At 44.4% G+C, this 17,856-nt stretch overlaps 1 protein-coding gene across 6 annotated transcripts in view; it reads right to left on the bottom strand.

The window, feature by feature from the left end:
• RARB (retinoic acid receptor beta) overlaps positions 1 to 7,906 on the bottom strand; it is a 324,329-nt gene extending 316,423 nt beyond the window's left edge. For 5 of the 6 annotated variants that reach the window (XM_040676707.2, XM_040676732.2, NM_205326.2 and 2 more), the window contains exon 1: positions 7,870 to 7,906. The gene's annotated coding sequence lies outside the window, so the exon portion shown is untranslated. Of the gene's footprint in view, positions 1 to 7,725 lie in introns of all 6 variants that reach the window. The other variant, XM_040676713.2, reaches the window with a different exon arrangement.
• Positions 7,907 to 17,856: the final 9,950 nt, after the last annotated feature.

Raw genomic sequence — 17,856 nt, 5'->3', positions numbered from 1 at the left:
TAACTTTGTAAATACTTCTCTAGTGGCTTCTTTAACTTAGAAATATTCTAAATCAAATAAACATATTCAGCAATATTGACCAGTTACCTGGCCTGTAAAATCCAAACCAAAATACCCCAAAAGAACAGCTCTAGCAGCAAGGCAATTTCCGTACTGCAACTCTGTTAGAACTAACAATGCTGCTCCCATGTTTCTAATCCTGACTCAGTGATTTCTGGCTTTTTCTTTAGACTCCATTGACAATAGCTTAACATCTTTCAGACTTCAGTTTAAAAGAGAGGAAAATGCCTTCTTTTAAAAGTGTACAATGCTGGAAAACACACATAAGAGCTAGAAGTGAATTAAAATTGCTTATATTACTCAATTACTAAGTCATCCTCAGTCCTTTTGGGAGTTTGTCTTAGGGTTGAAAAGCTCAAAACTCCATGTCAGAAAATACATACTGTTGAGGATTTTAAAGACAAAAGCAGGACTCCAGACAAGGGCCAGAACAGAAAGCTGCAGCTCCCTGCCCTGCTGGGAGTACAAGACAGCACTTCTTCGCAAATTCAATCCTCCACTACAGACTCTTGAGCAAAAGCCTGCCTTCCCCTCTGCAGGTGGGCAGTCCCCAAGGCAGAAGCTGCTGAGGCCCATGCGCCTGCACAAGCCAACAGCAGGCCCCTCCAGCTTTACACAAGCCCACGGTACCTCAGCAGAAAGGCCACACAGTCTAGCCCGCAGGGAATGCGCAGCAGCTGAGACTGATGGTATCTACTTACACTACTGCAGACTGCTTATCCATCCCTGCCAGCCTTTCTGAAAAGCTGAAACTTAACTTCTGAGTCTGAATCACAGCAACCACATTTACCTCAGGTACTGGAAAAAGCATTAATGTCATTAATGCAAAAAACAAAAACAAAAAAACCCACCACCAAAAACATAGGTTGTCTTTGGAGGTACCAGCGTTTAGCTGTGGATAAACTCCTCCTTCCTCCTCCCACCTGTAAGCAAGTTTGCACAGACACAGGGTGACAAAATAACTTGCTCTCCACTGGTAAGTCTTCTCATTCCAGCACACAGGCACCAGTGTACACAGCTCATGTTACTCTGTGTTCAGAGAGTAAGACACAGCTTGAAAGACTGAACAAATTACAATTCACAAAACATACGTTGTTTGGTCATCCTGAGCGCAGGAAACGCTGCACTCTTAGGGCCAAAGCTGTGGGCATTTGCAGTGAGTTCATCATTACCTCTGAGGAAATGGCAGTTTCAGAAAAACAGCTATACTTATTTGCAAGCACGGATGTTACAAACAACAAACGGCCAATGCAATACCACAATCAGCAACAATGTGCCCTTACAAGAGAAGGGTGAGGATACTCTCCTCCCATCAGGCCTAAAAGTGCCAGGGGTCGCTTGGAGATCTTCATTAGTCATTCAAAGAAAAGCATTCTTATTCCGCCAAACCACAACAGGTTTCAAGTTCAGTACACTTTACACACATCCCCACTTTTGAAGAACACAAAGCACAGCCGAGCCCACTGTCAGAAAAGCGTTACTTTTATGTGTCCAGAGCCACCCCCAGCCCAGCAGCAAGATGGCGGCCACTGGCAGCAGCAGCTCCCCACAGAAGCACTTACCTCGCCCTACAGGGCTGCATTTGAACACGTTCCCTTTGCTTACATTTGGTCACCTATTTCCTTCCTCACCTATTTCAATCTGAGATGTCTACATCTCATGCATTCTCTGCACACCCCAGAGAAGGCTTTCTCTCTGCTCCACCATAGCTCACTAAGATACAGAGGACTGCAGGCAACCTCCACCTTCTGTTCTCCAGATAAAGTAACCCAGGTGTGGTGGAAATGTTAAGTCACAGCTTGAACCAGTGATTGAGCACCTAGCAGGAAGGCAGGGACAACACAGGGGAGCCCAGGTGCATCCAATGACCAGAAGAGGTGGAGCCAGGATTCATTCCTTCCCAGACCTCATTTGAGGGTTGGTAGTGGAAGCAAGGGTATCTTGCTGGAGATCTCTGAAGATGGGGGGGCCTTCTGAAGGTAAGCAGCTTCTTTATGTTATTTCTGTGCTTACTGCTGTCATGTTTGAGTAAATCCTTGCTTGTTGCAACCTGGAATCTTGCTGCCCTGTTGTCATTGTTATACTTTCCATTGCATTAAACTGTGTCCTGCAGCTTTTTGTGCATCACAGGCTCCAGCAAACCAGCTGCACGGGCAGCTCTTCTTTGGGCTCTCTTCTGTTCACCCCTATCTTTTGTTATGCTGGGGCCTAGGGGCAAATACAGCGCTATGCCAGGAAGAGCCACATCACAAGGAATGGTCTCTGCCTTCAGTGACAGCTCAGCATGCACTAGGCTCCACTGCAAGAGCACTGGTGATTCCTACTCAACACCCTGTTGTATCACAATATTTTCCCATTTTTTATGCTTCCCCTCCCAAAAAGTAAGGAGTTGAAAAATGTGATTACCAAATATCCCTTGGGCACGACTACAATAGAAACAAGAAGCTAATGCTGCAGCTGATATTCTTTGTGAAAAACTTAGAAAGAAGTGGGACGTGACCTTACAGCCACTGACATCAACCAAAATTTGTCCTGAGAAAGGATGATAAGGCCAATGTGAAGATGCAGTAAAGTTGCAAACTAGTACAGTATACCTGAAAATTGATCCGTTCCTTTCTGCAGTAAGTTATTTAAAAAAGGGAAATATTTCAACTGAAATATTAACACCACTGACAGCTGAAACAAGGTGACTGCTCCAAGTTAGGATTATTTAACTATTTGTGGAAATATGCCACATAGTCTTTCACATACTTCACCCTGATCAGACCGCACTGCCCTATGAGTCACCTGCTACCTTACCTTCTCATCTCAGAGTATGTTCTTCTGGGATCTACCTCACAGGAACAACACAGAACATTAAACAGGAGAAGGCATTGCCTCCTGAGCAGCATCTCTGATCCCCTAATCACAGATTGCTGTGGAATAGCATTTCTTTTTTTTTACAGTGACCGAACAAAGAAATATCTGCACTTCAAGAAAACTGAATGTGGTTTAGAATGTATACAACTTCCTGCTGTTGACCCCAGAAAAAAATAAAAAACATATGATCTGTAACTTCCTTTGACTTTTCTTTGAACTTGAGATAGAAAGCTTTGAAAAGCAGGATTTTTTTTTATTAGTTACTTCCAAGAAATAAAATTTCTAAATAGAATCTAGTGCTAACGTATTTACGCGTAGCAGTGCCACAGGAGAATGCACTCCCACTTACAGAGAAACACTTCTTAAAGTTATTATTTTGAGATGGATTGATGATACAAGCAGTGTATGCCACTCATTTGGCAGGACTGAACCCAAAGGATCCACAAACAGGCCAGATGTAAGTCAAAACAGATTTGAAATCAAGGAGATGTGGGGAAAAGGAAGACAGCATTACCTGTACTGGACTGCAATTTGCCATGCCCGGCAGTGCAAAGCATGCTCTCACAGTGGATGCACCAGATTTCATTCAGACCCAAGGAAGGCAGCTTTTTGTATAGCCAGAGGATGCTCCCCATATGGAAGAATGGGTTTAATAAAGATTCAATTTATCATTTATTTAAAGCTTGTCTTCTATTACTATGGTACATATTGCAGCCGCGGGGAGCAACTTTTTCATATCTGCCCAGATAACAGCTAAAATCTCCGGAATCCTGACCACCACCAAGCACTCGAGCCTTGGATCTCCAAATTGCATTGTGCAAGTACCTTAGCAGCTGTACAAGTTCCATCCAACAGCATTAAGTATGTTTTAGCATAGAGAAGTATATGTAGGGGAATATTTATACACACAGCTCTATTCATTTGTGAATACAGGGCAGGAACTCTGCAGAATACAGATACACCCAAAGTAAGCTTTGAGCAACTTATTACCAATAACAGGCATGTGTGACTGTAATATTCTGCATCCCTGCAGAGCTGTTTGACGGTGGTAGCGTGGTACCTCTTCCACCAACCTGACGTGGCATGGGAAACGCATGTGCTCCCAGCCTTGTGCTGCAGCTGGTCTGTCCCCAGCCCAGGTCACCAGCCCAGAGACGTCCACAGCACTGGAAGCAAGAGGGAACCCAGAGACTCTGGCAAGAGATGCGCCTGCAGCCACACTGTGCCCAGCACGGGCTGGATGTCCTGCACAGCACCCAGAAAGGTGCTGCCACTGATGGTCCACTGAGAGGGACAAAAATCCACCAGTGTTCAAAGCTTTCAAGATGGAACTTCCCCAGGTAATTCTTTCCTCTCTACCCTACCCTACCCTCCCCATTTAGCTTACAAAGACCACCCCCAGACTGCCATGCTAATCAGCAACAGCTTGCACGTTGTATTAAAAACAAAAGTAGTCCAAAAAGCGTAGTGAAAAGGAAAACTGACTGAGCTCACATGCATTTCATCAGTAAGTCCATTAACACTGGCATGCTTTAATTATCTCTAAATTGTTTTAATTTTGATCTGAGAAGGTCATAACTGCAGAAAAAGTCATAAATTAGACGTGTGGTGTAAGGGGGTCTATTGCCTCACACATTTGTTATGAATACAATTTGTTTTTGCATACATTTTTCTGTATATGCATACAAAAACACGTATGGCTAATGAAAGATGACAGCAACGATCTCACTGCGTCAGGACGAGAAGACATGAACAGCAGAGAAAGTTTAGGCTGGTGTAAAAGATATACCCAATACCTTCGAAGTATTACCTTAGCAACTAAATAAGTATTTATTAAAAGTGAAGTTATTTTTGCCTTCACTAACATAAGCAGCTCCTGAAGAATGTACTCCTTATAGACAAAGGAATAAATTCTACACATGCTCTTCGTTCTCTTTTTTTTTCCATGATCATTTCACTTTTTTCCCAGCATAGGCCTCTCTCACGTACTTCCTTCACATCCAGCATTTTCCAACACATTTCCAGGAATAGGAACTAAACTGTAGATTACAGAGAAGAAAAAGTTAAATGGCTCTTGAGCACTTCAAGTTTTCCCACTATAGTAGCAAGTGGCACATTGCACGTTGCTTCGAAGGAGGGAAATACGATTTAACTGTCATCTCATCACTACCTTGGGGCACATAAAGGCCATCTCCTATGGTATGGAATACTTAATTGGAACACAACCCACAGAGAAGCAAAACTTGGCATTATTTTTTTTTTCTTACGTTTTGCCTAAGTTTTAACATCAGTTTGTACTTAAAATACACATTGCAATAAACCCCATTATCATAATTAAGATTAGCTAAGCTGTATCAAGGTATTTCAGTAACTGTTGTCACTAATATATAAGCAGGTAGAGCATCAGTGATATTGAGACAACAGACTTAAAGCAGGTAACTTAGGGAACTCAGTGCTACAAGACACCAGTTAGCCAGCAGGTTACTGAACAAGCACAAACATAGTAATAATGTTCTATGCAAGTAGCTGCTGGCTGAGCAGCATTAGAGGAAGCTTCCACCATGACAAAAGTACCCCATAGCTGCTGGCAAATGAATGCCAGCCTGACTTTGTTCTGCACCCCACAGAGAAGCAGCAGCTTTTTAAAGCATTGCCAATAATAAATGCTGGAGAGTCATGTCCTGGGGTGTAAAGTAGTGGAAAATTATATCTTTATCTTGAAAACACTGGTATTTCATGCAAGAAATACAAGTTTTAGCACAAAACCGATTGAACCTCCTTGCCACTCTGGTTTTACACGTGTGAGTGCACAGAAGTCAGCAGGGACCTCTCCCACCATATCCATGCAGTCAGAAACATGAAGATGGATGACCTCTTTCAGGCACATCTGGCCCAGGCTCCTACCCTGAACATCCATGCAGGGCACCTCATAACATGGAATTTGCCAGAATACTTTATTATTTCATTCCACACACATGTGGAGGTGTGAGAAAATATTGAGCCTCGTACACCTTGCTCACATGAGAGCTCCACCATCCTGGAACAGGACAGCATTCTTGTGACAGTAAATCCCTTTTACTGCAGATACGCACAAAGCTACTTCAGCAGAATACCACCAAGGCATCACGGTGAAGCAGCTGCGGGTGGCATCATAGAATCTTCACCATTGGAAAAGATCCCTAAGATCACCGAGTCCAACTGTCAACCCACCACCACCATGCCCACTAAGTGCTCATGTCTCCTTACGTGCCACATCCACACGGTTCTTCAACACCTCCAGGGAAGGTGAGTCCACCACGACCCTGGGCAGCCTGAGCTGCTGCCTCACCACTCTTTCTAAGAATAAGTTTTTCCTAATATTCAACCAATCTCCAAAGAACATGTTTTCAGATGGGACGAAGATGCCTTCTCATGCTGCTGTTAGGGCAAACCAGCCTGATAGCAGGCCACAAGGCCTCGGCCCCGCAAGAAGGCACAGGAGGGAACCAACAGGACACACGGTGCCCCAAAACACAGCATCTGCTCTGCAGCTGGCGGCTGCACTCCTCACAAGCATGCTCAAGTATAGAGTAATGACAGCCAGGACTGAGGCAGGCCCTATACCGGGCAATTGCTCCCACTGAACTAACAGCCTAATAGAGACCCTTTCCGCAGCCCTTCACCCAGCAAAACCTACTTCTCTGCTACCTTACCTACACAGGCAGAGCATCAACCTCCTCTGATCGTTAAAATCAGATGCAAACAGATGCTGACACATCAAGCTCTTACCCAGGGCCTGCTTCATACCGAACAGATTTAATCCATGTTTTAAATCAAAACCAGCGTTCTTGTTAAAAGAAAATGAGAAACGCCGCACTCTTACGAGCAACTTTTTCTTTCTTCTGGATTTCCCTCGACTCGTCCCAAATGACACAGCCAGAACCGTAAGCGATGCCCATGCAGCGGCTGTTGCCGCCAGGTCCCACGTCGCTGTGCCCGCTGTGCCCGCTGCCCCTCAGCCCCGCCCGCCCCGCGCGCCCCTCAGGGCAGCACAGCGCCCGGAGCCCCGCACGGCGCACGGGAACCCGCGGCGGGTTCTGCCTGCGGGCTGCTGCTGCGCTGCCCTGGCGGGCACTGCTCAAACAGCAATATTTTGCGTCGCACCGCTAAATATTTTCTTCTCAAGATCTGGGTTATTATTTCCGTCTCTCTTCAAAGCGCCAAGGGAAAGTGCTTTCAGCATCACCCGCGCTGCCGCCAAGTTGGCTCTGTGCACTTCACGTTCCGTGGGTATCTTGCTAAAACGCGCCGAAGCGTTCAGCCAAAGGCCGAACCTCACCGCCGCGCAAACCAACGCAACTCCGCCTCAGACCCCGAGCCCGCTCCGCGGCGCCAGCCCCGCGGCGATGCAGCACACCGGCACCGCACACCGGCACCGCACACCGGCACCCGCCCCCTCAGCCACGGGATTGAGGTGGCAGCGGGCTGCGGGCGGCACGGCGCGCACCTCGGGATGCTCCGCTGACGCTCCAGTCACTTTCGCAGCGAACGCCACCGAGACGGAGCCGCTTTTTGAACAAACCAAGTGTCTTCCCAGCAAAATAACTCCCCGCGCACGCAGCGCCGGCGAGCAGCGGTACCGGAGGCGGACACGAGCGGCACAGAGGTATTCCGCCCCACGCTCTGCCCCGTCGGAGTCCCGAGCGCAGTTCGGCTCTTCCCACTCCCTGCTCCACGCTACCGCACCGCTCCGAGGACGCCCCGGCTGCGCTTTTGTCTGCGGGCGGACGGGCGGAGCGGAGCACCGCGGCGCTCGCGCTGACTTACAGCCGCCAGCGGGGCACGCAGAGCCGAGCGCCCGCAGCCAACTTCCCACGGCGCGCAGGGCGCGCAGGACGCACTGCGCCGCGCCCCGCGCCGCTCCCCCCGCGGCAGGACGCGACCCGCTCCGAGCCGCCGACCCCCCGTTACCTCCGCGGCCGCCCGCTCCCGCCGCCGCCCCACCAGTGTAGCCGGCAGCGGCGGCGGCAGCCTCGGCCCCCCCGCCCCGCCCCGGCCCGCCCCGGCCCGCCCCCTGGCGGGGCCGCCGGGGGCTCGCGCGCCCCCTTGCCGCGCGCGGAGGGCGGGGGGCGCCGCGGGAGAGGGTACCCGTCGCCATTTTGCCCCCTCGAAGGCCGGCGGGGTCGTGGCGATGCGCGGTCCCACCGAGTTACAGACCTCGTTGTACCCCCACGCGGCTCGACCCGGGGAGGGGCGCAACGCTGGCTTCGCCCCCTCCCACCATCCTCTTACCACGGCTGCCACAACCACCACGCTTGGTGTGCTTACTGCACTGCCTGCAGCTCCTGGACAAAGTTTCTCCCTCAGCACACTCCCATCCCAGTCTCGTAAGCAGCTACAGCACTGGCACCTTCAGGGCTGGCGTTCCTCCTCCTCCCACTTTGATGCCGCTCTGCACAACTCTGCACTTAGGCAGGCAGTGGGGCCTGCAGCGTTCAGTTGTGGAAGGAATCCCCAAAGAGAGAAAAGGTGTCGGGCCGGGCTGTGCAGTGCTGCTGGGACCTTCTGCCTCCGTGTGGCTGCAGCTCATCTCATGTAGGGACTGCAAAGTCCTGTGGAGACGAACACAGGCCAGAGTGCACCGCTCAGATTTGTGACAGCTAGAAGGATCTGGAGGAAGACTTATGTAAACATTATTAAGCGTAATAAACACACGTCAGCATTAGGCAGTCTTGTGTAGAAATGTTGGTAAAAGCTGCGCCGAACGTTTTATTCCTAATGCTTTTTTAACTTTATGTAGCTTGTGTAATAGGCCTTGTGCTTTGCTCCCGCCTCGATGGAAAATCATTACACAGTAATGGATGAGCCGGTTCGGAAGGAGCGCCGCTGGGGTGCCGCTCGCCTTCTTTCGGAGATGCGGCATATGAGAGGAAGTAGCGGGAGGCCTGCCAACTTTCCCAATTTAATTATTAAGCTGTCGGTTCCTGACTTCTTGTTTTCCACTTCCCGAGGCAACATCTGGCTGTAATAACAAAAATAAATAATTAACATAAAATTTGATCATTCGCTCGGCGGCGTTCTGTTTCCAGTGGCCTTTTTGCTGCAGCCTTGCAAAGAACTCAATACGGGGGATCTGGACCTGGCATCTCTCTGAACTACTCCTAAGCGGAGATGAGAATGGAGTCAGTTGTGATCCGCGAGGCAGAGCTGTGCAGAAGGGTCTGTTGTACTCAAGCCTTTTTCAGGAGGTCCAGTGGTGTGCGTTTTAATCTTCCTAATCCTCCTTTTATTCAGAAAAAAAATCAGCATTTTTTTTTTCACAGTGCAAAGCCGAATGATACGACTTAGGGAGATAAAAAAAAAAATCTTTTTTTAGCCAAGAATTATTGCATTTTCATCAAACATTGCTTCAAAAGGGTAGTGGTGATTGCTGGGAAAAAAAAAATACCAGCTATAAAGGATATCGTGTTTAAATGCTACCAAATGTGAGCGAAACGCTGAAGAGAAGTTTTAAAATATCTATGACTGCGCCTTCACGTGTTCTCTGGGTCTGTTTCATATGATGTGACAGCTTCAGCTCACAAGTCGTTATTGCAGTGGCTTTTGGAACCGTATGCCTCTTTTTTGCATATCCTCACTCAAACACACGCACATGCTCACAAAAATATATATCTATATATGTGCATATTCACAGGCGGAGACAAATACAGAGTGACTCAGCTCTGTGTTCTACTTGCTTAATCAGTTTTCAAAGCTCAGGCACTGTTCTCTTTTCTTATTTAAAATGCCTACAGCCATCTTTCCCACATTCCTTTTCTCACGGCAAGGGTGCCATGCCTTGACAAAGCCAGGCAACCTAAGCTGCCCACAGCGGGCTCCTCCTCCCTGGATGCCACTCTCCTGAATGTCTTTCTGAAGGTCAGGAGGTCAGTTGGTCCATTAATCACATGGGAGCTTGGCTTCCACACCGGCCCTTCACACTGGTCTGGGGGAATCCTTGAAGGCTGTTCTTCCTGATGGTCCTGAGGTAAGGAAGGAGGTGGAGCTCAGGAGGCAGAGATCCTGCAAGACGAAATACCAGGAGGTGGTGTCAGGAACGCCGTGGGCTGAACTCTGTTGCCCACAGGCAGCTTGTTGGCCAGCACAGCTCCTTTCGCTTTGGTCTCTGCAGGGCTACAGCACATAACTGTGGTGGTAAGTACAAGCTGGGTATATACAGTTATAATGCTCTCTCACTGTGATTCTACCCCTTAGCATACCCAAGTAAAGCATACATTTTGGTTTCCCCCTTCCGTAATTCTCCTTCCATTAATAAGTTAGGTGTTGAGATCAGTGGAGTTGACATCAATGCTGCTGTCATGTGGACTGACATAAGAGATTTCCTCTTGGGGCCTTAGTTTTTTTCCAGAAGTTTGCTTACTTTCATATCTTTGAGGAACCTCTGGAGCATTTTATTGATTTCTTAGTGGCTTCCTAAGGATCACTGGGTACTTTTTTTTTCTTCTCTCTCTCTGTCTTGCAGTTCAAGTAGCAGAAAGGCTAACTATCCTGTTAAGTAGGGCAAACTTCCTTAAATCATCCAAAGAACTCTATAATCCTTTCATACTTGCTTCCCATCTTCAAGTGAAATGACTATGCTTGTTAAGTCCTCACAGGAGAGGATTGAATACTTTGTATAAATTCTATTCAAAATTCTCCTGTTTTCCCTATAGTTCATGAAAGATCAGTCAAACTCTTACTTTAAACTATAAAGAGGAAAGAAAATAGAGCAAGGTGAGTGTTGAAAGTGAATTTTCTGGTCAAATTCTATTTATCAGTTTCTCTACCAGTAGCCAATTTCTAGGCATACAGCCCAGATTTATTTTTAGAAAAGTCACCTGGGACTGAAAAAAAAATGGTCAAAACAAAGCATTTCAAAATGCTCTGGACCAAAGAAATGTTTCTGACACAGCAAAGGCTGTGCTGAGTCCTGTGATCAGATGCAGCTTTGAAAACATTTGTGCAGTCTCTTAATATAGAAAGGAAAGTTTGTACTTGTGTACATTAAAGAGGTGAAGTTCAGTTCCCCTACTTTTTGCTCAGGAGATTCCTTGATGACTTTTGCACCAGTATGAATTTGGCAGCAAAGAGGAAATTGTGCCCACAATGAGCAAGCCTCTTATGAAAAGCCAGTTGATGGGCAGCTTAATACAGATAATTTTACAGTCTGCTGGTGAAGGTCAGTAACATGATGGATAAGTCTACAGTGCTTTTATCTGTGTATTTACAAACTTGAAGGCAGAAATTAGGGTCTTTCAAAAGTAGCAACTTTTAATTGCCAGCCTCACATACAGACATACACTTGGAGAGACTGCTGAACTGAATAAAAACTTAAAGGAGTTTCATGTCCAAGTTACTTGCTGTAGACTTTAGAGGTCAGAGAGATGCTGATTCCCAGACCATCCCAGAGGAAGATCCCAATCTAGATAACATTTCTTGGCTATATGGAGGCAATAATTTCTGTCTGATACAAATTTGCCTATGCAGAAGGAAGCTTAAATGGGGAAAATAGGATGTGCTGATCCAGTAGGGCCAACATCAACAGCTGTTAAAACAAAGTGACACAAATAGCCTCCTGGTTATCTATTATTGTATTGTTTGGAGACATCAGCTCATATAAAACTGCAAAATGCTTGAGACTCGGAATCAAAAATGACTTTCTTTAATGAAAAGCATCATGTGCTGAAAAAAAAAAAAATGTCCTGCAGGATTTGAAACATTAGACAACAAACAAGAGAAATCCAGAATCCTACTGTGCTTTGGGGGATTTCTCCACCCCTAAATGAACATTAGATGCAACAGCCAGCACTCACCTAAGGACACGATATAAATCCCAAAGTATTAATAATAGAAACTCAATGCCTAGCAATATTCATATTTTTCTACACAGATTCCTTAAGAGGGAATGTGGAGTCTATGGGTAGAGTTTAGAACATGAATGTTGTCTCTGCTACGCTCACTAGGTAGCAGAGATGATAGTACATCCTTGAAGATGAGAAATAAAGCAGTGGTGCAATCAGACCATCATGCAATAATAAATGATGATGGCAGCCAAGATTGTAAGATTGTCTGCAGCTGGGACTCCTTCAGGTTTCTGCCTATCAAGTGGTCTGTTATCTCACTGGGAATTGTACTAAGCAACGTTTGGGTGCCATGACTTCTGAATGCACAATAAAAGAATTAAAAGGAGCTGGTGAAAAATCCAACCAGTGTAATTGATATCTTAAAACCTCTACTGCAACAGGTAATGACTTAACAAGAGCATGCATAAAAGATAAGGAAGGAGTTAGAACAACTAACCCGTTTGTTACCTGAGAGTTTTCTTCAATGATAATGAGAAGATTGGGAGAGATAATTAGGTGCATCACGTTTCAAGAAGCACTCCACGAGATAGTCCCCAGGATGGATTGGTAGGGAGTATTAGGGTAGCAAGTGTAATGATAAAACAATATGAAGAACACAGGTGGACTGTTTGATGGGAGTGTAAGAGGCTATAAAGGTCTTTAAGGAGTTAGGATGTAAAATTGTAGAAAACAATGCTGATTTGTAAGGAATCACATCGCCTTGGCGTATAATCTGTGATAATGAGCTGGAAACATAATGTATAAAGCAGAAAAGTTCTTACTAATGTGGAGGCAAATAAATAGGAAATTCAACTAACACAGTATGAACTTAGCTTATAAGGAGAAATTTGGTTTGCCTAGGGAAAGAACAAAGATACAAGTTACGTCTAAATCAAGCTGTGTTTACATTTCTGGATTTGTCTGGATTTGTCTTGTACATTTCTGATAACGTAATTCCTCCAAGATTTCTGCTAGATCTGTTCTTGAGGGAATTGATGCACGCTGTAGGCACAGATCAGTGCTACTTGGGAGCCACAAATTAAGTGACAGAGAACCAGAGTATTGGCCTATAAAAGTGGAGTATTTCATAGGACCATATACCATAGTGTATCATTCTTGAAGAGGTCCTTAAGACTGATCATGGTGGGTATGGAATCTACAGAGCATGTGCATTATAACGCCTACTGATTTTGAAAGGCTTACCAAAAAGATGTTCCCAGAAATAATGAGTAAATGTAAGTTCTGCTGGTAGTATGCAACTGCATAGTTGGATGCACACTGTTGAAACACTGCAATTAGGTCTCACAAGCTGTGTGTTCTGGCAAAGGAACCTGAACGGCTGTTATAAGGCAAAGTCTTAGACATCTGCAGACAAGTATGAACTAGTGTCTGTCCCACAAGTACTGGAGGGGACGTATTGCATAATCACAGTGATGATCTATGTTTAGAGTTCTGATCAGAGAGGAACAAGTCTGTGTTATAAAGGTGTCTGTGTCATCTGTTTATACTATACCATTCAGCCCTCAACGATCCAGTACTGTTCTGACAAAGCTGTTTATTCTGATAAACTTTCATATTTATCAAAAAACTGTAAGGACCTGTACCTGCACAGGTGCCAGGTGCAGAAGGCTTTTATGTCAGTGACCTGGGACAAGATTTCAGAAGGTGGGCCGATATGCAGGTCAGATGAGAGCATCCCAAGCACAGGGTATCAGGGGAAGAAAAAAATAGAAGAATTTGCCCACCTAAGAGAAAAACAGGAAAGTGAAATTATGCTACAGTAAATAATGGAAGGTTGAATATAAGACAGGAGTACCAGCACATGTAGAAGTTCAAATTTGCAGTGTTTGTGCATACATTTAGCTTCTAGGACAGGTATTTGGTCCTGCAATCACTCAAAAAATGGCATTCGTGTAACCCAACTTCGTAAGAGAACAAGATGGAGTACAGTATAGAAGGATATTTTTGGTGACTTATTTTGACAGATATATTTTATAGTCTTTCTACAAGTTGATTGCTGCACAATTGCATATAGGGCGCTTATCTTCCCCGGGACCTTACAGATTAGCAGCAAATATTTTTTGTAATAGAGAGTTAAGAGTGGCCTGTGTTCTCCTGTCATCTAATAAATGCTTGGATAAGCTGTATGTGGGTGGCATTAATTGGAGAAAAGATTAGGCAGATCCTTGACTGATAAACATGTCATAGCTCTACTGCAGCTGCAAATTGTTGTTTCATCAGAAGATCTGCTTCAGATTTGTAAGCAGTCCTGCAGACACTGCTGAATGAAGGCCATGATTCATGGGCTGAACACATAGGATCCTAGCCCTTGGAGTGGTAGTTGGTGTTTTGGCAGGATCCCCTAGGGCATCTCATATGGCACTCAGCACCTATGTCATGGCACTTGATTCAAGCCTTTAATGTTTCTAACTTGGACTCAAATGTACACCGAGCAATTAAATGCATTCTGAACATCTTTTGAGAGGATCACACTGACTTGAGTATGTCATTCTTTTATGCTTGTTTTGAAATAATTATCTCCGAAGCAATATAAACAAGTAATCAAACAAACAAGACCACCAGGGCTTCTGTAATTGAGACCTTAGGCATAATTATTTATCTGTGAAGTATAAAACACAGCTATTTATCTCTGTTAACCTTTGACTGCTTTCTTAGTCACGTGGAACAGCTTATTAAAATAAGAACGAGTGATGTATAGGGTTAACATTTACTTAGAGGTTGTTTGCAGAATCAGGTTGCCAATGCTTCTTGCCACCCAAAGAAGTCACTTAGAGTCTTCTAATTAAAATCAATGTTTTACGTCAAGCTTTCAGTCTGCATTCTTGATTGTCATAACTACAGTCAATACTTATTATTTATGTTGTAAGACTTTTCCAAGAGTGTTAGGTGTCTGTGCAAATACTGGAAGAAACAGGCGTGTTGCATGAAACGTGCCCTCCTAACTCCAGAAGATCCCCCTCTGACAGCTAGAACTGGCAAGCAGTATGGAATTCCATCCATTGCTCGTATCTGACTACAGCGTGCTTCAGAGTTCTCTGCTATGGTATGGAATCACCATGAGGAATTAGAGCGAAGGGGAAGGCATGTGCACCACTTCAGAGCAACATCCCACCTTTCCCACCTTCCCCACCCCTTCCCACCCTTCACTGTGGCCCGGGGCTGTGCAGGGAGCTCCCTCTTCCGTTCTGGATAGCTCTCATCGGTCAGGCTCTCGTTTTAACCCCATCATCTGCTTCCCTGCCAGCTTCTGTCATCGCCCTATTTAACTCACATTTCCATTTTAAATGAACATTATTCAGCTGTTTTCTTTTACAGCTTATTATTCTTTTGTGCCATGGCTTGCCACTGATTAAGATATAAATCCATACCTCATCTACAGAAAAAAAAAAAGAAAAAAAAAAAAAAACGGAATATGCTGAATGGGCACCATTTAAATTAAAGTGAAAAGAAAAAGGGAATACGCAACATGCTAAGAGCAGCCTTCTCTCTTTATGGCCATTTGTAGTGTGGTATCACTGGCGTTTGTGATCAAAGTTAAGTTTTGTATAAATTGTTTAAATAATTTTTTGTCAACATGGAAAATACTTTTTGGAATAGTTTATGTGTATGAGATGATTATTTTTTATTTATTTTCTTCTTTTGTTTCAGTGTGCTCATGACATGAGTCTGAAACTTGTTTCCCTGACAAGTTCCAAGCGCAAGCATGAACTTGCAGTACTTGGCTTTCAAGTACACTAAAGAATAATCTTGGTAAGAACTATTTGTGTTGGAAGTTGGTTATTATTTCTCATTAATCTGCCTCCTTCAGTGGCATTATGTCCTTCTCTTTTTCCCTGGACTGACTGGTTCATTTACTTAAGTCCTACTCTTTGGGGAAAGAACAGTCATCTGCTAAATGCTTTTACAGCCCATAGCACAGGAAGGTCCTGACCTGACTGGTCTTTGGCCTTGGAATATTTTCAAGGAATTTATTATTTATTATTCTTGTATGTAATAAATCATGGCCAATTTTCATTGCTCTCATGTTTTATCAAAGGTTATTTTCTGTCACATTTAAGTATGACTTACTTGCCCTCAGAGTGTCAAGTTTACAGTACAGCAGCTTCTGCGATACAGTTGTGATAGAGGTTATATAGAATAATGGTTGTGTTACTATAAGACTTCAGGAAATAGTGTAACATTTTGGGGACTTGCAACAACAGCACAAATGACACACCATGATGACATTTTCCCCTCATTTGGACTCTGCTGGGTAGCAAGCATCTGAAAACAAAAATGCTTTGTTTATCCATAGGCAGTTTCAGTACTATCAGCAATGCATGCTTCTCTGAGCCTGCTTCATTCAACCCTGGCCAAGGATGAGCGAACACCATTCTGAATAAGAAGGCACCTCAATTTTCACGCTTATTCAATCCTAGGCCTCTGCTGAGACTACGCTAGTAAAAGTGCCATGTATAAAAATGGCTTTATGATATGCATTTGTCCTCAAAAAGTCCAACTGCAACAGTAACTGATGTGTCTGCATAAAACATTTGTGTGTTTGACTGAGAAAGAGAGAATCTATTTGCAAGGAGATTCGAACACGATACTGTGTACAGACAAGTTATTTGAATATTTATCTCGTTATGTTTGAAAGTTCTGGACTGTGCAACTAGCAATTTATCTGCCTTCCCACAGTGTTTTCGTTCTAACAGCCACAAAATGCGCTGCATGCTCACTCTACCAAACCTTCGGGACCGCAAGAGCTTAAGGCAACTCTACTGCCTTGTATTTTTACATTTACAAATTAATGGAAAGTGCTCTCTTTGTCATTTAGTAGTATTGTCTTCTCCATTTGGATTTATTCTACAACAGAGAAAATGTCTTTAGAATTCCTCAGCAATGTGCTGAGAAAAAAAAAAAAAAAAGTGAGATTTCAGAAGTTTATATCCTAAATTTCCAGGCAGGAAGGCAGGCAGTAGAGCAGTCATGAATCTTCTGGGGAACGGGTCTTGACCACACTGGATATTTAAGTTTTCATTGCATCTTTAACAACAAAAAAACCCTCCTCCTTCTCCTTTTCAAGCTTCACATCTCAATTCACAATCATGAAAGTGACTTTTAGTCACTTTTAGCTGAGTTTTCTCCACATACAAACCTGACACGGCTGCACTACCTTTTTGCCAGCACTCCTTCCTTGTTAATTTTTGAATCTGTTGGCCAACTTAAATGAAATCTGCTAGACATGCCAAAGACAGAGGTTGTTAGAAGTTTTACGAGCTTCATGCCTAGAGGCTGCTGCTGGGGTTTGGGAAGCCAGCCCACGTGAGAGCTGCTGTTTGGTGGCATGTGTGCCCAATGCCTAGCCAAGGCAGCCAGCAAATGCCAGCCAGCCTTTCACAAGCTCTGCTTCACCTGGCAACATAAACAAAGTGTACAAACACGGCACAGGAGGGAGCCGATGCTCTGGTGGATATGTCAGGGAAGTTTTGTAGGGAATGAGCTAATGATATGAAAAGAATAAGAGGGTGTTATGGTTGAAGGCAGTAAATTCAAGAAGAGGAAACTACAGGGACAATGACAGAAGGGTTTGTGTAAGAAGAAACCTAGCCAGAGGGGGTGATTTTGGAGAAGATGTAGGACACAAGCTTATAGGCAGCAAAGCTGCCTTAGTACAGTTGTTACAACCTGCTTACTGTACATGTAATTGCTTGTAGACAGTAGAAGACAATAATAGTAAATTACAAAACGCAGTGCATAAACTGTAGCTTATGTATAGTATGAGACAATATCCTCCCTGTTAACAGGCTTGAAGTTTAATGTCTTACTAGATTATCATGCCAATAACGAAGTTTCGTTATTTAAAAGAGATACATTATGGGAAAAACAATCATAGCAGCAGTATTCAAGTAGTTATCCACTCTGCAGTTTTCCCATATTTCCAAGCTGTTTGTTGTTCTAAAAGAAGCTATAATTACATTAAATACTTCCCAGTGTTCAAAAACTGGAATTGCTTGGCTTTCCACTAGGTTATTATCCTGCAGTGAACATAAGTAAGGTGTTCAGTACAATCACA

Source organism: Gallus gallus, chromosome 2 (assembly GCF_016699485.2).
Source record: "Gallus gallus isolate bGalGal1 chromosome 2, bGalGal1.mat.broiler.GRCg7b, whole genome shotgun sequence".
NCBI lineage: Eukaryota > Metazoa > Chordata > Aves > Galliformes > Phasianidae > Gallus > Gallus gallus.
This window is presented reverse-complemented; position numbering and strand designations above follow the sequence as displayed.